The sequence below is a fragment of the Enhydra lutris genome, unplaced genomic scaffold (assembly GCF_002288905.1).
Source record: "Enhydra lutris kenyoni isolate GAN:26980312 unplaced genomic scaffold, ASM228890v2 scaffoldscaffold10, whole genome shotgun sequence".
Taxonomy (NCBI): domain Eukaryota; kingdom Metazoa; phylum Chordata; class Mammalia; order Carnivora; family Mustelidae; genus Enhydra; species Enhydra lutris.
Window position 1 is genome coordinate 35,176,097 of NW_019154094.1, and position 23,149 is coordinate 35,199,245.

Sequence of the window (23,149 nt, forward strand, 5' to 3'; positions counted from 1 at the left end):
GCTTCATTTAGCAAGGAATATGAGGGAGAAGAGAAAAAGTCGTTCCTACAGACCTGCAGTCAGATTTTTTGCCAATTATTGTGTGATCATTTCCACCCCAAGACTCATTTACTCATTCACTTAGCATTTTTTTGACATGAAACTGAGGCCAGAGATGTAAAGATACCTGCAGAAAGTCTAACAACTAATTAGTAGAAGATGTGGGACTACAAACATTTAATCATATCTAGACTGAGTATAGTATTCTTTAGACCTTACAACTTCAGGATAAACACATATTGTCATAAGCACCAAAGAATGCTTCAAACTTCCCCCATAGGCCTCACCTGATGAGTCTCTGTACTACCTCTAATAGTTCCATTTATTTCCCTGAAATTGTAACACATTACAAGGGAAAGACTCTTGAAGAAGAGGATTTCCAACTTTCTTTCCCATGTCCCTTTTCAGGCACACTGATACACACCTGTCACCTCCCTTGAGGCTGCAATCACACTCAAGGTGTGATCTGAGCTATCCTAGCCACTTGCAAGAAACCAAAGAAACAACAACTATAAGATGGAAGGTAAATTAAAAAGGGTCAAATTAGAAGCATAGAGTAGCTGTGTTTAACAGAAAAATCACAAAACTAGGAAAGAGAAGACCTAGGTTTGAGTCCTACCTCTGTTACTTAGTTGCTATAAGACTTTGGTGAAGCTATTCAAGAATACTGTGCCTCAGTTTCCACATGTATAATTTAGGAACCATTCATTCATTCATTCATTCAACAAATATTTGAGTATTTACATATACAAGGTATGGTAATAGATACAGAAGATACAATGTTGGGCCAGATCCAGTTAGTACTTGTTCTCATGGAATGAATGGTCTAGAAGGAGAGTTAACATTAAATAATCATACAAATAAATGAGTGAGAATTGAAAGACTAATAATGATCTTTTTAGAACATACAATAAAAGTTCCTAAATTGTTCTTGAGCAAGTGATCCCTCAATTTGGATTTGATAGGTGAATAGTCATTAACTTGGTGAAAGGAAGAAGGAGGAAGGAGGAAGCACATTCCAGGAAGAGGAAGTATCATGTTCAAAGACCCTGGAGTAGCAGAAAAGAAAGCTGGTTTGAGAAACTTTAAGTCCCGTGAAAGTGGCCACAGAAAAGTTTTAAGCATAGGAGTGAATGTCATAGAGTAGCTGTGAGAGGGTATGAAACAGTGCATAGAATATTGCTTTAACACTTTAAGTACAAGATATGCTGGGTGTTAATAGGAAGATAAAAGCATACAAATCATTTGAAACAACTCTCTTCCCAATTCAAAGGCATTATTAAAATACTAACTGATGGATTTCAAGATATACTACAAAGCTGTAGTCATCAAAACATTATGGTACAGGGGTGCCTGGTTGGCTCAGTGGGTTAAAGCCTCTGCCTTCGGCTCAGGTCATGATCCCAGGGTCCTGGAATCAAGCTCCACATCCGGCTCTCTGCTCAGCAGGGAGCCTGCTTCCCTTCCTCTCTCTCTCTCTGCCAGCCTCTCTGCCTACTTGTGATCTCTGTCAAATAAATAAATAAAATCTTAAAAAAAAAAAAACAGTATGGTACTGAGTTCAAGTTCTGTGTTGGCCTCCACACTAGGCATGGAGCCTACTTAAAAAATATACCATGGTTTTGGGGGTGCCTGAGTGGCTCAGTCAGTTGGGCATCTGACTCTTGATCCCAACTAAGGTCTTGATCTTAGGGTCATGAGTTCAAGCCCCATGTTGGGCTCCATTATTAAAAAAATAAAATAAAATAAAAACAAATAACAACAGAAAACCCAGGATGGTATTGGCACCAAAATGGGTACACAGAACAGAATAGAGAGTCCAGAAATAAACCTACAATTACACGGTCAACTAATCTTCGACAAAGGAGGCAAGAATACACAGTGAGAAAAATAGTCTCTTCAACAAATGCTATTGGGAAAACTAACAGCTACATGCAAAAGAATAAAATTGGATCACTTTCTTACACCATACACAAAATTAACTCAAAATGAATAAAAGACATAAATGTGTAACCAGAAACCATAAAAAAATCCCAGAAAAGACAAGAGGCAGTAATTTCTTTGACATCACCTGTAGCAACATTTTCTAGAAACAAGGAAAACAAAAGCAAAAATAAACTACTGGGACTTCATCAAAATAAAAATCTTCTACACAGCAAAGGAAATAATCAGCAAAACTAAAAGACAACATACAGAATGGGAGAAGACATTTGCAAGTGGTATATCTGATAAAGAATTTGTATCCAAAATATATAAAGAATTTATACAACTCAACACCAAAAAACCCCAAAAAAATCCAATTAAAATAGGCAGAAAACATGAACAGACATTTCTCTAAAGAAGACATACAGATGACCAACAGACACATGAAAAGACGTTCAGTATCACTCACCATCAGGGAAATGCAAATCAAAACCACAATGAGATATGTCCTCACACCTGTCAGAATGGCTAAAATAAAAAACACAAGAAACAACTGTTGATGAAGATATGGAATAAAAGGCACCCTCATGCATTATTGGTGGGAATGAAACCTGGTGTAGCTACTGTAGAAAACATCATGGAGTTTTCTCAAAAAAATTAAAAATAGAATTACCATATGATCCAGTAATCACACTACCGGATATTTTTTTTAAAGATTTTATATATTTATTTGTCAGAGAGAGAGAGAGAGGGAGGGAGAACACAAGCAGGCAGAGAGGCAGGCAGAGGCAGAGAGAGAAGCAGGCTCCCCACTGAAAGGAAAGGGAAAGGCAAAGGAAAGGCACCACCTCCTTGGTGCCCCAAGGGAGGAATAATACTTCTTGATAGCCATTCAGGAAGGAAGGAAGGAAAGAAGGAAGGAAGGGAAAGGAAAGGAAGAAGGAAACAAGAGGTCTTTGGGCACTTATCAGCACACACTTTGCCAGGCTATGTATAGACTTATCTCTTAATTCTCCCAATACTCCATCGTAGGTAATAGCACTCCCATTATATCTCTGCTCCAAATCCTGCAGTGATTTTTGATCACACTCAGAATGACCCAGTCCTTCCTCTGTACCACATGGACCCATTTACCATGCCTGGAACTCATGAAGCTCCTTCAACCTTAAACCTTTTGGTACAAGTTATTCTCTCCACTTAAAATACTCCCCACTCCCAGGTAACTACATGGTCTGTTTCTCTCCCTCATTTCATTCTAGTCTCTGCTCAAATGTCACTTCCACAGGGAGGTTTTCCCTGACTCCCCTAGTAACCCACCTCCCACCTTTAGTCTCTGTCTTCTTACTCTGTTTTATTTTTTTAAGGCATTTACCATTATCTAATCTCTATAATTATTTGTTTACTGTCTGCCTCCCAAGCTCTCCACTAGAACATGAGTTCCCTGTGGGCAGTGATACATACATCCCCAGAGTCTAAACAGAGTCTGGTACATAGTGAGTGCTCAAGAAAAATGTTATGAATGAGCTAATGAATCTGTCTTTGTGACGAAAAGAACTGGGGCACTGAGAGTTGAGCTCCTTAACCAGTTCCCACAGATGGACCTACTGATTTCATGGGGCTATTATGAGGCTGACTCCTGCCTCACTCACACCTTTAGCCTTCAAATTCTCTTTGCTGCCAGATCTCCACACAGCTGGCTCCTTTCAGAAAGGTCTTCTGGGATCCCTCTATCTAAATTTGCCCCTCACTCCCAGTCACCTTCTACCATGTTACTCTATTTTACATCATTCATAACACTTACTACTCTGATATTATCTTTTGCTTGTTTCATTTTTATTATCTTCCCTAGTTGAATGGAAGCACTATGAGGACTGAGACCATATTTTCCTTATTTGCTGGTCCACCCAGAACAGTGAAAGCAGAGATTAGGCATGAAAGTCAAACCATTACAGGCATACCTCCTTTTACTATGCTTTGCCGATACTGCACTTTTTACAAATTGAAGGCTTGTGGCAATCTTGCATCAAGCAAGTAAGTCTACTCAGCACTACTTTCCACCATTTGCTCACATCATGTCTCTATGTCACATTTTGGTAATTCCTCCAATATTTCAAACTTTTTCATTATTACTATATTTGTTATGTTGATCAGTGATCTTTAATGTTACTATTGGAGCCTGAAGATGTGACTCAATTATCACAATCTCATGATAAATGAGATTAATGGTGGAAGAGTTGCTGCTTATGGGTAAACAAAGAAAGTGGTTTATTGAAATGGAATCTACTGGTGTAGATGCTGTGAAGACTGCTGAAATGACAACAAAAGATTTAGAATATTACATAAATATAGCTGATAAAACAGCAACTGGGTTTGAGAGGATTGACTCCAATTTTGAAAGTAGTTATGTGGATAAATGCTATTGAACAGCTTTGAATGCTACAGAGAAATTGTTTATGAAAGGACAAATCAATCAATGTGGCAAATTTCATTGTTGTCTTGTTTTAAGAAATTGCCACAACCAACCAGCCTTTAGCAACAAGCACCCTGATCAGCAGCAGCCATCAACACTGAGGCAAGACCAGCAAAAAGATTAGGACTCCCTGAAAGTTCGGGTGATGATTAGCATTTTTAGCAATTAAGAATTTTTAAATTGGGGGTGCCTGGGTGGCTCAGTCCATTAAGCATCTGTCTTTGGCTCAGGTCATGATCACAGGGTCATGAGATCCAGCCCCACACTGGGATCCTTGCTCAGAGGTGAGCCTGCTTCTCCCTCTCCCTCTACCTGCCATTCCCCCTGCTTGTTCTCTCTCCCTCTCTGTCAAAGAAATAAAATCTTTAAAAAAAAAAAAAGAAATTTTAAATAAAAGTGTGTACATTGCTTTTTAGATATAACTATCTATCACACATTTAATATATACAGTATAGCATAAACATAATTTTTATATGCATTGGGAAACCAAAAACTTTGACCTGTGTTATTACAATATCTGTTTTATTATGATGGTCTGGAACCAAACCCACGATATCTCCAAGGTATGTTTATAAAGGAAAGAGAGTATCTATAGAGATCTCTTGGCACCATTCCCAGCCCATGATAAGTCTTACTAGCTACTAATTATTTATCTTTTAGGAGTAGAGTTGATGAAATTAGTAATCGTAAGATTTTAATAGGCATAGATCACAGGAAAAGAAACAAAAGGAACAGTATAAACAAAGGTGGCTTATCTTAGATTGTATTCCCAAGGTAGTTTTGCCCCATAAGTCTATGATCTGGGTAAAAATAGTAGAAATTGGCCTCAGTGCAATTACAGGGGTTCTAGAAGATTCTCTCACTCCTTAGGGATAAAAATATTGTGTTTTAACCAAGAGCATGGCTTTGGGTACCTTCCTATACAATTCTACATATTTATAAAATATATAAATATTTCAATTTCAGGAATGGCTCCCAATGTGCAATTTAATTTTGCAACTCATTATTTCAAGCTGACAAAGGTAGTTATTTTCACTTATGGCAAACAGTTTGGTAGAATTATGAGTGACTATTGAGCATTGCTAAGAAGCAAAACACCAAACAAAAGCAACAAAACTGGAAATCCATGACACATAGCCTAAAACATATATAATTTTTAAGAAATATTTATTTATTTATTTGAGAGAGTGTGTGCATGCATGATTGGTGGAGTGGGGGAGACTGAAAGAGAGAGAATCCTCAATCAGACTCCCCACGGAGCCCCACACAGGACTCAATCCTAGGACCCTGAAATCATGATCTGAGCTGAAATCAAGAATCAGACACTTAACCAACTGGGCCACCAAGGTGCTCCAAAACACATATAATTTTTAATTAATAATTTAAAACAAGAATCGATTCTTCCAGAAGAAAGAATTGAAAGAGGTGATAAAAATTCAAGTTCTAATATGGAGAAAAAATGAATGAAGTATTCATATGATTTCCAGTTTCCCTCACAACCAACAAAGATCACAGGGTAAATTCATCATCCTAGAGTATATCTTTATTTTGGGATTTTTGGGGGCACAACTGCTACTGCCAAAAAACAAAAGCAAAACACACAAACAAACAAACAAAAAACCACCTTGACTTAAAATGCATATTACATAAATCAAAACCAAAAAACTCTCACCGGCTCCACAACCATTCCTGAAAAAAAAGAAAAAGATGAAGAGCTGAAGGATGTTGTAAAGAACAGGGACTGGGAATAAAAAACAACGGCATTCAAACCTTAACTCTGTCATATCTAAGAACAGAGGAATGGAACAGAAGGGTTGAATATTTGCTGCATACCTATCTCTGTTCTCTATGCTTATTCCACTTCCCTTCAGAGGGAAAGGTTATGCCCAGGATTTATCCTGGGAAGGCAGGCCTCCCAGGAAAGAAGTTAGCTTTCTAAAAAGTTGCGTGAAATTTCAGCAATGGCCTATTGCTTCAGGCATTAATCCTGGTTAGTGGTGGCCAGTCTTGGACTCCACTCCCCCTACCATGCCAGCCTCCCCAGCCTGAACACTAATGTGGAAAATCCTGCCAGTAGCTTCCTAGATCATACAGCTGCAATCACAACTCTTAGACTCCAGCCCACTAATCACTTGCAGAGAGAGGCTGGTATCCCCAACCATAAATGCTGAGTTAGCGACTGCAGCTGGAGCCCACTCTTAATTGTGTTGTATCCTGGCTGGCCACCAACAACAGCAAAGAAGAGCTGACACTTTCCTAATAATTCATCCTAAATGCCCTGGATTCCAAGAATGGCAATCTCTTTGCCAGAATCTGATTTCCAGCTATGCTAGATTTCTGTGTGTTGTCCCAGAATCTTACGAAAAGGGAGAAAACCACACATCTGCTACTCTATGCCGTTGTAAGTTTTCTCCCAGGGCTGATATGTGTGCATTCTGGCTATTTGACCCAGTTCCCACAATATCTCTATTGATAATACTTATCAAGGGAAGAATAATACTTTTTTTTAAAAAAAGATTTTATTTATTTATTTGATAGAGACAGACACAGTGAGAGAGGAACATAAGCAGCGGGAGTGGGAGAGGGAGAAGCAGGCTTCCTGCTGAGTGGGGAGCCCGATGCAAGGCTTGATGGGTGGCTGGATCCCAGAACACTGGAATCATAACCCAAGCCAAAGGCAGATGCTTAACAATTAAGCCACCCAGGTGCCCCAAGGGAGGAATAATACTTCTTGATAGCCATTTAGGAGCTTGGTGAAAAAGAAAAGGAAGGTTAAAATATTTATTTTTACATCTAAATTTATATATGGTTTATTCCATGACTTCTGATATCTCTCCTCTCTCTCATACCATGAGTCTCTGCAGTAAATACATAAAACATCAATAAGATAAATAAAATAAAATTATACATCTTTGAAATATATTGAAATAAATTATATATTTATTTTTGAAACATGTATATTAAAATATATATTATATAAAATATTGTATATAAATATATCCATATTTTAAATGTGTTATATATTCATGTATTTATATATACTTACATATTTTAATACATGTATTATATATTAAATATATAATAAATATATTTCTTTGTGATATAAATTATATATGTATATATAACAATAATGTATTTGTGTATTTTATATATTTATACATATAAACATATTTCAGTGTTTTTCAAATAAATGGTTTGTATACTATGTTTCTATTTCTGGGCATTTTGAGGTCTCAGGGTAAAGGCCTCAGCCATCTCTGCACACAGGCAGCATGAGTATCTTCAAAGCCAGGAGGCTCTTAGGGCACCTATGTGGAGAATGATGGAGTAGGAAGCTTGGAATGCTGAGCAGGGCGGTGTGAGAATATCTTGTTGTAGTAACAGTAACCAGGGTAGGCTGTGCTGCCTCTGAGACTCAGAGGATCTTTGCAAATAGTCCACGGATGTGTAGCTTCCACTACTCTCCTGAGCTATCTGCTTCTTCCTTGCGATAGCCCATTCTGCTCAGTTTTTCAAATGATCCAGACCACCCCCTCCATACCTACACATATGCACACTTCCTGCAGTGGACTGTATCACTATCAGGAGAATCTGGAGTAATGCCTGTCCTAACATATAAATATGAATTCTTCCTTAGTTTCCTAATTAATACCACATTATCCTTTCCCATCTGTAACTCTGCCCTTAATTCCAGTCCAGCCCAAGCTGCTATTGGGATGCAGGCGTACATGTTCCTCTCTAATCTGGACATAGCCAGTACAAGGAGAGCTAGAATTCTGAACCTGGTCGCTTTCCCATGAAGAACTAGATTTTCTTTTCATCTGTTAGGAGTTGTTATGGGTTGAATTGTGTTCCCACCAAAAAGAAGTCCTAATTCCCAGTTCCTCAAAATGTGAACTTATTTGGAAATAGAGTCTTTACAGGGGTAATTGAATTAAAATGAGAGCATTAGGATAGGCCCTAAACCAATATGACTAGAGATCTTGTTAAAAGAGGAAATTTAGACTCAGAGAAGACATACATAGGGGGAAGGCAATGCAAAGAGACCCAGGGAGAAAATGGTCATCTACGAGCCAAGGAGAGGGGCCTGGAACAGGGATCCCTACCTCGCAGTCCTCAGGATGACCCAACTATGAGGGTACTTTGATCTTGGACTCCAGTCTCCAGAACTATGAACCAATACACTTTAGTCCTTTAAGTACCAGTCTGTGGTACTTTGTTACAACAGCCCCAGCAAACTTAAACAGGAGGGGTCCAGAGATTCCAAACCTGAAATGCATGTACCTGAACATCAGATCATTGTAGCCACACAGAGGACACACTGCACTGCTTGGAGGGCAGCATTCCCATGGTCATATCATGGCTCATCCCCAAACTGAGCAGCATTCACTCTGCACAACCTCACACGGTATCCCTGACCAAGTCAACTCATAAATAAGAGTCTGACAGTGCACAGAATGCCACAATGATGGTTAGGAAGCACTTGCTATATGTAGTTAAACATCAGCTTTACATTTAGCTAAGTTGCAGGCAAATCAAAGATTATAAAAGAATGGTGTTAAGCAGGCACTATTGGGTTTTTACAGTGCTTTTAAGAAAAATAGATAAATTAAGCCCTTCCACACTACCTAGAGGGAGGTCCATATGGCATTGTTCTGGGTTCCCACTGTCACTTAAAGGGAAACTTTCACAGTGTCTGGAGCCCTTGATGTCCTGCAAGGGAAGGAGGAGGATGTTCTCAAATTCCTTGCAGCAGGAACCCACTTAGGTGCACCAACCTTGACTTCCAAATGGAATAGTACATCTACAAAAGGAAAACTGATGGCATCTACCTCATAAATCCCAAGAGAACCTGAGAGAAACTTTTGCTGGCAGCTCACACCTTTGCTGCCATTGAAAACCCGGCTGATGTCAGTGTCACATCATCCAGGAATAGTGGCTAAAGAGCTGTGCTGAAGTGTACTACTGCTACTGGGGCCACTCTCATTGCTGGTTCACTCCTGGAACTGTCACTAACCAGATCCAGGGAGCCTTCCGGGAGCCAAGACTTCTGGTGGTTACCGATCCTAAGATGGACCATCAGCTTCTCACAGAAGCTTCTTATGTTAACCTGCCTACCATTTCTCTGTGTAAAACACTCTCCTCTGTGCAACACACTCTCCTCTGTGCTATGCGGACATAGCCTCCCTTGCAATAACAAAGGAGATCATTCTCTGGGTCTGATGTGGTGGATGCTGGCTGAGAAGTGCTACACATGTGTTGCACCATTTCCTGTAAACACCCATGGGAAGTCATGCCCGATCTCAACTTCTACATAGAACCTGAAAAGACTGAAAAGAAGAAAGAACAGGTTGCTGCTGAAAGACTGTGACCAAGGAGGAATTTCAGGGTGAATGTACTGCTCCAGTTTCCAAGCTCACTGCTATTCAACCTGAAGCCCAGGCTGGTCTGAAGGTGTGCAGTTGTCCTCTGTGCCATTCAGCAGTTCCCTGCTGAAGAATGGAGCGCTCACCCTGCCACCAAAGACTGATTTGCAGCCCCCACTATTCAGGCCACTGAAAGGGTGGCAGCAGACACTGAGAGGTCTCTTAAGCTACTGTTCCACAAACTCAAACAAAATGGAAATAAGGTTGCTGGAATATAAAGTTTCTAAAAGTTGCAAAATATATATATAGGTAACTTAAGGTTCATGGTATATGGGAGTGTTTTTTAGAACAAAATTACAAAACCAGAGAATTCATTGGTGGGTGTTAGCTTATCAGGATACTCATCCGAATATGAGCTGTCCATATTCAGACATTCATCTGAATATGAATGTTTTCATTGTCTTTGGAGAGCTGGGCTTCCCACATATTTCCCATTGGTCATTGGTCCATTAGGTTCAGTTCTTCAGGTGAAAAAATGGGTACAAAGTGAGTAGAAGTGGGTGACTCTAGGTATTGTACTTGAATATTCAGGTAGCTGGAATATAGCACTGTTTTATGATAATGAGATTCAGATGGCCTAATAATTTAAGTTATCCCCAAAGTGGAATGGATTTCCTCTTTCAGCCTTCCTGGCACAGGGACAGGCAGCAGAAGATTGGATTGGTCTGCCCATCGACTTCCATAATAATACTGAGTATTAGGCAATGTCCTGGGTAATGAAATACAAAGGACAGTCACAATCATATCAATCTGTTCTCAAAGTGTTTATACTGTAGTAGAAGATGCAGGATAGACACACAGAAAATACAGGATAGAAAATTATTAGTGTCACAAAAAAAATATAGCTGAAGTACCACAGGAGTTCAAGAAGGAAGATATGGTGGAAATGATGGTATTTAAGCCACATAAATAGCATTAACAGGCAGAGAAAATGGCATAAAGAAAAGACAGAGAGGAGAAGCTGAGGAATGACCAGAGTATAGGTCTTATTTGGGAGAATTAAGGAAATATGGTTGAAAAGGTCTATCTATATGTCAACTACAGAGGATTTAAATTACTAGGGTAGGAATATAAGTTTTATTCTGAAGATTAACAGGAGCCACTTAAAGATTATGACATTTCAGAGATGTTGTCAGAGAAATTCCAGAGGTAAAAGGCCACCCTTCCAGATGACTTCTTATAGCTCTCCTCACTCTCAGATCTTCTCTGTCTAGATTTATGTTTCAGGAGATATAATCCTCCAACACAGACATGGACAACAGTGGTTGAGTTAAGGCTTGGGGTATGGGGAAGCTACTAAATGGTTCTGAAAGCACTGGCTGTATCATAGGTGATCACAGAGAGAGCCAAGTTCAAGCAACTAAAGGGAACAGCAAACCCAAGCCATGGGGGCTCTTCCCTTTCTGGTGATTCTTTGAGGCAAAAAGTCAGTTCAGTGATGTCATCAGCTTGTCTTTTCACAAATGACATTTTTTTTTTTTAAAGCAGGCTCCATGCCCAGCGTGGAACCCCAGTGTGGGGCTTGAACTCACAACCCTGAGATCAAGACCTGAGCTGAGATCAAGAGTCGAATGCTTAACCAACTGAGCCACTCAGATGCCCCACAAATGACAGTTAATCAACAGGAAAGTGTTATTTTTTCCTCTTTGTCTCACTCCTTGACACATAATTGGTAGACCCTCCCAATATTTGAGGGTCTCATAAAATAGCTGTAGGTAAAATAACTACTGTGGGATGGAAGGAAAAACCTAAACTCTAGGCATCTTTGGCTTGATTCAAACCATTTATAGTGAACTTTAGCCAAGTGAAGCACTACTTGCAGAGCAACTAGAATCCACTGAACTGGTATTTGCAGCACTGAGCTGACCCTGCAGAAATGTGATTACAAAACTACAAAGCTTGACCAAGGAAATGCTCATGTGTTTCAGGATTTTGTATCTATAATCACTTCAGTCTGAAATCCCCTTTCTTTGCTACCATAGGAATTGACAAACTGTATTGCTCTTCTTACACAATTTTGCACCTAAGTATTATGATCAACTTGAAGTGTGGTTTCTAGAAATTTATCACGAAGAAACAGGACTATGCAAAGATGCATGCAGAAGGATATTCACTGCAGCATTGCCTGCATTTTTTCTCTTCAAATTTTATTTATTTATTTATTCATTTAAATAATCTCTACATTTAATGTGGGACTCAAACTCACGAGATCAAGATTCGCATGCTCTTCCCACTGAGCCAGCCAGGCACTCCCAGCAATCCCTAAATTAGTGAAAGACTGGAAACAATGTAAATATCTATTAGGAGAGGGATGCTTAAGTGAAATAGAGTAATACAACAAACTACCACTCACCCCATAAAAAGAATACATTGGATGTACAAACTGTCTTTGACTTACACTTTTTCAACCTTACAAAAAAAGGGTAAAAGCAATATAGATTCAATAGAAACCCTACTTCAGTAGAAACTGAATCTTTTCAATTTTGATCTTTTCTCAGGCTAACAATATGCAGTATGAGACTCTTTCATAATCCTGGGTAGCAGGAGCAAGCTGCAGCTCCCAGTCAGCACCTGATTCTGAAGGTAAACAACCAATACATGTACAACCACTCTGTCTTTCACTTTCAGTACGGTATGCCCTAACTTACACAAGACATTCAATACTTTATTATGAAATAAGCTTTGTGTTAGATGATTTTGCCCACCCGCAGGCTAATGGAACTGCTCTGAGCACATTTAAAGTAGGTTAGGCTAAGTTATGGTGTTCAGCAGATCAAATGTATTAAGTGCACTTTCAAAATATATTTTCAATTTATGATGGCTTGGTCAGGATGTAACTCCAACAGAAGTGGAGGAAATGTACCAACAAGAAAAGAAGCCTATGTGTTGTTGTCCATGTGTCTCTTAAATATTGCCAAGATAAAGAATTAGAATGCAAATAGTATAATATGACCTAATTTTTTTAATTTTTTTAATTTAATTTACTTATTTGACAGAGAGAGATCACAAGTAGGCAGAGAGGCAGGCAGAGAGAGAGGAAGGGAAGTGGGCTCCCCGCTGAGCAGAGAGCCCAATGCAGGGCTCGATCCCAGGACCCTGAGATCATGACCTAAGCCGAAGGCGTCCCAACCTAATTTTTAAATATATATGTGTATATATGTATATGTAAAATATCGGTATCTATGTAAGATATCTATCTATATAGCCATGTAGAAACTGTGATATATAGATATATATGAAAAAACATATATGTTTGAAAAACCTAAAAATTGTGAACCAAGTTAAAAGTAAGTATCTCTGGGAAATTTAGATTGTGGAAAATCCTTCATTTTCAAGTTTGTGCACTTCTGAATGGATTGAGTTTTGTTAGAAGGAGGATGTATTACTTTTGTGATTACAAAAAGTATATTTCCATCAGAAAACATAGAAAAAAGACCCCAGTGCTTCATTAAGTTTTCCAGATTTGATTATTATTATATCAGAGACAATTTTAACATTTTTAAAATTGTGCTGAAAATAACAGTGTGGTATAAAATAAGCCATGTGATATAGTGGAAAAAACACTGGACGTGAAGTCCAAAGACTTCAGTTGAGTCTGAGCTCTCCATTTTTCCTCTCCAAGCCTTAGCTTTCCCAATAATTAGAATAAGTAGCTATAATTACTGACTCCCAAAGTCCTGTCCGATACTAACATTTTATTATTATAACTGGAAATAAACATACCAGGATTCAATCTTCCCTTATTAGAAATGACCTACAATGAGCCCTATAATACTGCCATAATCAATCCAAAGATAGGTGGGACCAATCCTTCTACACTCTTGGAAGAGATAGATTATATCACAGAATAAATTCCTATCCTAAATCCCCAAGTCACAGCACATTCTGCTTCATTTAGCAAGGAATATGAGGGAGAAGAGAAAAAGTCGTTCCTACAGACCTGCAGTCAGATTTTTTGCCAATTATTGTGTGATCATTTCCACCCCAAGACTCATTTACTCATTCACTTAGCATTTTTTTGACATGAAACTGAGGCCAGAGATGTAAAGATACCTGCAGAAAGTCTAACAACTAATTAGTAGAAGATGTGGGACTACAAACATTTAATCATATCTAGACTGAGTATAGTATTCTTTAGACCTTACAACTTCAGGATAAACACATATTGTCATAAGCACCAAAGAATGCTTCAAACTTCCCCCATAGGCCTCACCTGATGAGTCTCTGTACTACCTCTAATAGTTCCATTTATTTCCCTGAAATTGTAACACATTACAAGGGAAAGACTCTTGAAGAAGAGGATTTCCAACTTTCTTTCCCATGTCCCTTTTCAGGCACACTGATACACACCTGTCACCTCCCTTGAGGCTGCAATCACACTCAAGGTGTGATCTGAGCTATCCTAGCCACTTGCAAGAAACCAAAGAAACAACAACTATAAGATGGAAGGTAAATTAAAAAGGGTCAAATTAGAAGCATAGAGTAGCTGTGTTTAACAGAAAAATCACAAAACTAGGAAAGAGAAGACCTAGGTTTGAGTCCTACCTCTGTTACTTAGTTGCTATAAGACTTTGGTGAAGCTATTCAAGAATACTGTGCCTCAGTTTCCACATGTATAATTTAGGAACCATTCATTCATTCATTCATTCAACAAATATTTGAGTATTTACATATACAAGGTATGGTAATAGATACAGAAGATACAATGTTGGGCCAGATCCAGTTAGTACTTGTTCTCATGGAATGAATGGTCTAGAAGGAGAGTTAACATTAAATAATCATACAAATAAATGAGTGAGAATTGAAAGACTAATAATGATCTTTTTAGAACATACAATAAAAGTTCCTAAATTGTTCTTGAGCAAGTGATCCCTCAATTTGGATTTGATAGGTGAATAGTCATTAACTTGGTGAAAGGAAGAAGGAGGAAGGAGGAAGCACATTCCAGGAAGAGGAAGTATCATGTTCAAAGACCCTGGAGTAGCAGAAAAGAAAGCTGGTTTGAGAAACTTTAAGTCCCGTGAAAGTGGCCACAGAAAAGTTTTAAGCATAGGAGTGAATGTCATAGAGTAGCTGTGAGAGGGTATGAAACAGTGCATAGAATATTGCTTTAACACTTTAAGTACAAGATATGCTGGGTGTTAATAGGAAGATAAAAGCATACAAATCATTTGAAACAACTCTCTTCCCAATTCAAAGGCATTATTAAAATACTAACTGATGGATTTCAAGATATACTACAAAGCTGTAGTCATCAAAACATTATGGTACAGGGGTGCCTGGTTGGCTCAGTGGGTTAAAGCCTCTGCCTTCGGCTCAGGTCATGATCCCAGGGTCCTGGAATCAAGCTCCACATCCGGCTCTCTGCTCAGCAGGGAGCCTGCTTCCCTTCCTCTCTCTCTCTCTGCCAGCCTCTCTGCCTACTTGTGATCTCTGTCAAATAAATAAATAAAATCTTAAAAAAAAAAAAACAGTATGGTACTGAGTTCAAGTTCTGTGTTGGCCTCCACACTAGGCATGGAGCCTACTTAAAAAATATACCATGGTTTTGGGGGTGCCTGAGTGGCTCAGTCAGTTGGGCATCTGACTCTTGATCCCAACTAAGGTCTTGATCTTAGGGTCATGAGTTCAAGCCCCATGTTGGGCTCCATTATTAAAAAAATAAAATAAAATAAAAACAAATAACAACAGAAAACCCAGGATGGTATTGGCACCAAAATGGGTACACAGAACAGAATAGAGAGTCCAGAAATAAACCTACAATTACACGGTCAACTAATCTTCGACAAAGGAGGCAAGAATACACAGTGAGAAAAATAGTCTCTTCAACAAATGCTATTGGGAAAACTAACAGCTACATGCAAAAGAATAAAATTGGATCACTTTCTTACACCATACACAAAATTAACTCAAAATGAATAAAAGACATAAATGTGTAACCAGAAACCATAAAAAAATCCCAGAAAAGACAAGAGGCAGTAATTTCTTTGACATCACCTGTAGCAACATTTTCTAGAAACAAGGAAAACAAAAGCAAAAATAAACTACTGGGACTTCATCAAAATAAAAATCTTCTACACAGCAAAGGAAATAATCAGCAAAACTAAAAGACAACATACAGAATGGGAGAAGACATTTGCAAGTGGTATATCTGATAAAGAATTTGTATCCAAAATATATAAAGAATTTATACAACTCAACACCAAAAAACCCCAAAAAAATCCAATTAAAATAGGCAGAAAACATGAACAGACATTTCTCTAAAGAAGACATACAGATGACCAACAGACACATGAAAAGACGTTCAGTATCACTCACCATCAGGGAAATGCAAATCAAAACCACAATGAGATATGTCCTCACACCTGTCAGAATGGCTAAAATAAAAAACACAAGAAACAACTGTTGATGAAGATATGGAATAAAAGGCACCCTCATGCATTATTGGTGGGAATGAAACCTGGTGTAGCTACTGTAGAAAACATCATGGAGTTTTCTCAAAAAAATTAAAAATAGAATTACCATATGATCCAGTAATCACACTACCGGATATTTTTTTTAAAGATTTTATATATTTATTTGTCAGAGAGAGAGAGAGAGGGAGGGAGAACACAAGCAGGCAGAGAGGCAGGCAGAGGCAGAGAGAGAAGCAGGCTCCCCACTGAACAAGGAGCCTGATGTAGGACTCGATCCCAGGACCCTGGGATCATGACCTGAGCCGAAGGCAGCGGCTTAACCAACTGAGCCACCCAGGCGTCCCCACACTACTGGATATTTACCCAAAGAATACAAGAACATTAATTTGAAAAGATACATATACCCCTATGTCAACTGCAGCATTATTTACAACAGCCAAATTATGGGGGCGCCTGGGTGGGTGAGTTGATTAGGCTTCTGTCTTTGGCTCAGGTCATGATCCCAGAGTCCCAGGATGGAGCTCCGCATCAGGCTCTCTGCTCAGTGGGGAGTCTATTTCTCCCTCTGCCCCTCACCCCATTCTCATGCTCTCTCTCTTTCAAATAAATAAATAAAATCTTTAAAAAAAAAACAAACAAATGAAAAAAACAACAGCCAAATTATGGAAGCAATCCAATTGTTATCAATAGATGAATGGATATATATACACAATGGAATATTAGTCATAAAAAAGAATGAAATATTGTCATTTGCAACATGAATAAATCTAGATGGTATAATGCTAAGTGAAATAAGTCAGTCAGAGAAAGACAAATACCATATGACTTCACTCATCTATGTAATTTAAGAAAGAAAGAAAAAAGAGACAAAAAAAAAATCCACTTTCTTAACTATAGAGAATAAACTTATGGTTACCAGAAGGGAGATGGGTGAAGGGATGGTTGAAATAGATGATGGGGATTAAGAATACACTTATCATAATGAGCACTGTTTAATACGTAGAATTGTTGAATCACTATATTATACACTTGAAACCAATATAACACTGTATGCTAATTATACTGGAATTAAAATTTAAAAATGAAAAAATAAAATAAAATACTAGCTGATAGTGTTCAGTGACTAGGATACTCTGTTTAAAAGGAAAGGAACATAACAAATGCAAAACAGACACCACAGTGGCTTTTTTCAAGTTGAAAATCTTCCAGCAGCAAGAGTAAAAGATACAGATTCACTATGTTTAAAAGAAGGGCCTGCCTTTAGGAAAACAAATGACAGAATTCATCAGAGCCACCAATGGATTCTGACCCAGTTTGATACAGTACAGGTAAAACGCCAGAACCAGCCACCCAGTTTATGACTGAGTGTAATGCTTGGAAAAAATTCAAAACGTAGATACCTGACTTCAAACTCCTGGGTCAAGTTTCAACCACAGATATTATAAGCTGACTTTGTCACAACTAAAATTCCTTCCACAGAATGGATATTTTATTTTGAACTTAAATGAAACTTTTTAAAAAGTCTCAAAAAAGTTGGTGGATATTTTTCTTCCTTAAGAACACCAATGAAAAATTTACTAATAGACTTATAAATTAGGGTGATAGAATGTTGGCTTTGATAAAAATATTAATTAAAAGAAAATTGACTATTGACATTTCTGCAAGTGCAAGCTAGTAGATCAAACACAACCCCAAAGGAAGAGAAAAAGTCAAGGTAATATTGTACATGAAAGTGGGTTAAAAAAGTTTCTGAATAAGCAAAGATATATGAAGTTGCAGACCTATGGACTTTTATGCTTATAGAAGATCTAAAATAAAACCGTCTAAAACTTAAGTGGCAAGAAATTTGTAGAAACAACATATTAGGTAGCAATCAGCATTACTTAATATAGAACAGACCAATGTACATAGTCTTCTTTGAAAAGTGGCAGATCATGTAAGTAAAGGGAATAAGGATATATAATCTACTGTACATTTAGCAATTTTTAAACTTCTACCATGAACTATGTAGTACCATTTAAGAACAATTCTAGATTTTATAGTAAACAGGTGGCTGGAATGTGACACCAAAAAGTAGTTCACTATACACCAGAATAAATTATAGGTATTTAAAGATCGAAATATATAAAATATAATCATTTAAAAACTAATTGAATATATATTAAAGCTGTAGGAAAAAAATAGAAGCAATTTGAAAACACAAAGAAAAAAAGGAAAATGACTTACTATATCACCCTCAAATGAACTTACCTCTGAATATCAAAAACATTACCAAAATAAAGACAAATTATTGAATGGAAAAAAACAATGGCAAATAATATGACAGACACCAAATGACCATTTTTAGTACACACCAAGATCACTAACATACCAACAGGAAAATGGGTAAAGAATTGATAAAGACAATAGAATTAAGGTCTGGTTTCTACTGAGGTCTTGTTTGAGTCACTGCTTTGATCTCTTATGTATATTTGTCACCTACTGTCACATAAAAAATTAACTCAGTAGCTTAAAACACCAAACATTTTCATCTCTGTTTCCATGAATTAGGAACTTAAAAGCAGTGTGTCTGGCTGGGGCAGCAGCCATCTGAAGGCTTGACTGGGGCTGAAGTACCCATTTCCAAGATAACTTACACAAATGGATATTTACGGCAAGCTGCCTCAGTCACACCACATTAACCTCTCCATGGGCTCCTTGAGTATCTTCACCACATGACAGCTGATTTCTCCCAGAATAAATGATCCAAGAAAAAACAAGAGGGAGGCCACATGTATTTCAGGACCTAGCCTCAGAAGTCACACTCTGTCATTTCCACAACATCCTACTGGTTACATGGGCAGTCCTACCCAATGTGGGAAAGGACTAAATTGGGGATTGAATGTCATAAGACTATTGGTTAATAATAGAAAATGTAAATCTTTCCCTCATTCACTAAATACTTATTAAGTCTATACTGTCCAAAGTGCTAAGTGTTACTCCGATAAAACCAATTCATAACAGTAAACCTCACAGTCACAAAAAACCTTAGCAATAATAGCACATTTCAAAATGGGGCAAGAATGAGAAATGTAGTTCCCAAGAGGCCCAACTTCTGTGGGCCACCACACTCATGGGAAGTTCAGAACTCTATTCAATGGACAGAGGACTATCCACAAATATCAGGATATCTCTGCCCAACACCAGACTTGTCCTAAGCATGTCAAAAACAAATTTCCAAACAGAGCCAATAGCTTTCTAGCTAGGACCAACACAAGAGTTATCAACACAAAAGGTTTAGATCTGAAACTTGTACAATTTCTCTAGATTGTTTAAATTCAACTCATAAAACTTGAAAGTCTAAAATTTCATCCTATGTACCAAAAATGACATTTTTTGTCCACCAACCCTAAAGTGGATATTTTACTTTGTCTACTGTCCAATCAACAAGTATTTATTGAGTAGCTGTTAGATGTCAGGCATTACACTAGTTCTGGGGAAATACACAATGGCTTCATAAGAGAAACAGTCCTTGAGCAAGCAAACAAATAAATAAGTTACATAATACAACTTGCTAGGCCCTAAGAACGAGGACTTTAAGTGCTCTCAATTCACCAAATCCAGATTGTTCTTCTTAGGATCTTGCAGTCTGACCATACTCAGGCAGATCAACAAATACAAACACTATAGCAAATGCACAAACATTTCTCATTCTGTGAGGAGCAGTCCCAGTTAAAGAATACTTTGCTTAGAAATTCTTTTTGCCCCTTAAATATTCCAAGATTCCAGATATGCTAATGTTGTAAGCAATAATGACTATTATTATATAGTATTAACAATTTAGGATATAATTTTTCGTTAATATTAACTCATTAAAAATAAGATGATAGCTTATGATGTTGTATTATATACTGTGTTAATAACAGCTTATTAAGCATTATGAAATTATCCTGGACCTATTGGATGACAGTAAGGCTGAATCAAAAAGCAAAAGGGAGAGTCCCTCAAAATGGGGTAATAGAACTTAGAGGAAAGGGCCAAATTGTACAAAGCCTTAAGGCCTCTGATATGGAGTTTGGATTTCATGCTCATGGAATGGGAAACCAACGAAAGATTCTCAAAAGGCAAGTGACAAGGTCAGCTTTAAATCTGAAGTTCACTTCATACTGCATTAGACCCATGTATGTATTTATGTGATAGCTGCTAAGAAGTGAGGAGGGCAGTCAGGGCCAAGGAACCAGTCAGCCTGACTTGCTCATAGAGAGATCAGACCCTTGGCATTAGAATAGAGCCATTTATACTTGGGTATGAAATAAATGCAGCTATTGCTACTGATGGTTCGTCTGTCCTCATTTACTCAAAGTGAAAGGTCTTCTCTTCATGACTCATCCACAAATCCTGCTGATCCTCCTAATTAAAAAGTTCTCAAACAAGTTGATACATTAGTTATTATGAGCCCAAACACACCGGGCATAAATCCTTCCTACCACCCATGCGCATGCCAGGATTTCACTGCTGCGTCTTGCATCATGATGAGGGAGTTTCTTCAATATAATTTTCATGACACCATCTGCCATGTTCTTCTCTCAATTTTTTTTTTGGTGGGATGAGTGCTCAGTGATTATGAATATCATATCTGGCATCTTTAAAAAATAAATCCTTGATAGAGACTCAAGAGGAAAAAGGAGTCATAAAACTTATCAACTGCAAATCTATGGACCATACACTTAGGAATGCACTGTGGGTTAGTCTTTTTTAATAAAAAAATCAATAATGCTGCTAAAAATGGAAGTAAACTGCATTTGTGGTCACCTTCGTTTTCAGCAAATTGACTGACTCATTCTTGCAACCCTTTTAAGCATCTCACCTTTTCGTCAGTATAGTTGGTTACACATTGTGAACCCTTAGAAGGAGAAAGGACAATTCTGAAAATTAACTGTCTCTCCGTTAACCTTGAAACCATCTGTCCAAGGCCTCTGATGCTCAGTCTCCACTGAGATAACTTCTCTAATTAATCCAAACACATGGTTTAGTCACATTACGTAACATTATATGTGGCCTATGGCTCAAACCCATTAGCAAATAGACATGTATCTTACTTGTTTTTTTTTCCCTTTCCCACCCAATACCACCCCCCAAAAAGCTTATATGGACAAGGAGTTGGGTGCAAGGAAATTTATTGTGGAGATACTCCAGCAAGCAGCAGTTAGGGAATGGAGAGAGGGAGACAAAAAAGTATGAGAAAATGAGGTGTTGGTAACCATAGCGGGCAACTGATGTTCAGTGAAGCTGGAGACTAACTCTTAAGAGACCATGTCGACTATACCGAAGACATTTTCTCTCTAGAACAAAGGTAGAGGCCTTTATCCTATTTTTCATGGGGTGAAGTTTTCCCCTGGGGGCATTAAGTCCTCCACAATTCTGTGCAGCTCAAAATAAAAGAGCTTCAGAGACTTCAGGAAAAGCCTTGAGGCAGAATAGAGAGAAGTGGAAGGCCCTCAGGCTGAAGAGTGGACATCTTGCATGGGAACCTATCCAGCAGGGCAGCACCAGAATTTAGAGGTAGGTCAAGGGAATGTGGCACAGGATGCAAAAAGTGTCTGCTATAGCACAGGAGTGATGTCACCAGTGATAACAATAAAGTATGAACAATCATTTCTTAGTTCTTAGTGTTACAAAGAGACTAACTGATCATCCAGCTAAGTCTAAGAATTGTCCAGTAGGTATGAAATGAGCTCATACTGAGCACTAGCTAAATAGTATGGAGCAATACAAAAGTTAAAGACAAGTGCCCAACTTTCAAGGATTTCACAGTCTGGTAGGGAGCACCAGCAGTCACAAATAAATGAATATAGAACTGCTGGTTCTGACTATAAAGGCAGAAAAAGTGAAAGTATAATAAAGTTGTTAAGAGATTCCATTCTGCAAATCAATCAATGTGATACAACACATTAATAAAAGAAAGAACAAGAACCATATGATACTCTCCATAGATGCTGAAAAAACATTTGACAAAGTACAGCATCCCTTCCTGATCAAAACTCTTCAAAGTGTAGGGATAGAGGGCACATACCTCAATATTATCAAAGCCATCTATGAAAAACCCACCGCAAATATCATTCTCAATGGAGAAAAACTGAAAGCTTTTCCGCTAAGGTCGGGAACACGGCAGGGATGTCCGTTATCACCACTGCTATTCAACATAGTACTAGAAGTCCTAGCTTCAGCAATCAGACAACAAAAGGAAATTAAAGGCATCCAAATCGGCAAAGAAGAAGTCAAACTATCACTCTTCGCAGATGATATGATACTATATGTGGAAAACCCAAAAGACTCCACTCCAAAACTGCTAGAACTTGCACAGGAATTCAGTAAAGTGTCAGGATATAAAATCAATGCCCAGAAATCAGTTGCATTTCTCTACACCAACAACAAGACAGAAGAAAGAGAAATTAAGGAGTCCATCCCATTTACAATTGCACCCAAAACTATAAGATACCTAGGAATAAACCTAACCAAAGAGACTAAGAATCTATACACAGAAAACTATAAAGTACTCATGAAAGAAATTGAGGAAGACACAAAGAAATGGAAAACTGTTCCATGCTCCTGGATTGGAAGAATAAATATTGTGAAAATGTCTATGCTACCTAAAGCAATCTACACATTTAATGCAATTCCTATCAAAGTACCCTCCATTTTTTTCAAAGAAATGGAACAAATAATCCTAAAATTTATATGGAACCAGAAAAGACCTCGAATAGCCAAAGGAATATTGAAAAAGAAAGCCAAAGTTGGTGGCATCACAATTCCGGACTTCAAGCTCTATTACAAAGCTGTCATCATCAAGACAGCCTGGTACTGGCACAAAAACAGACACATAGATCAATGGAACA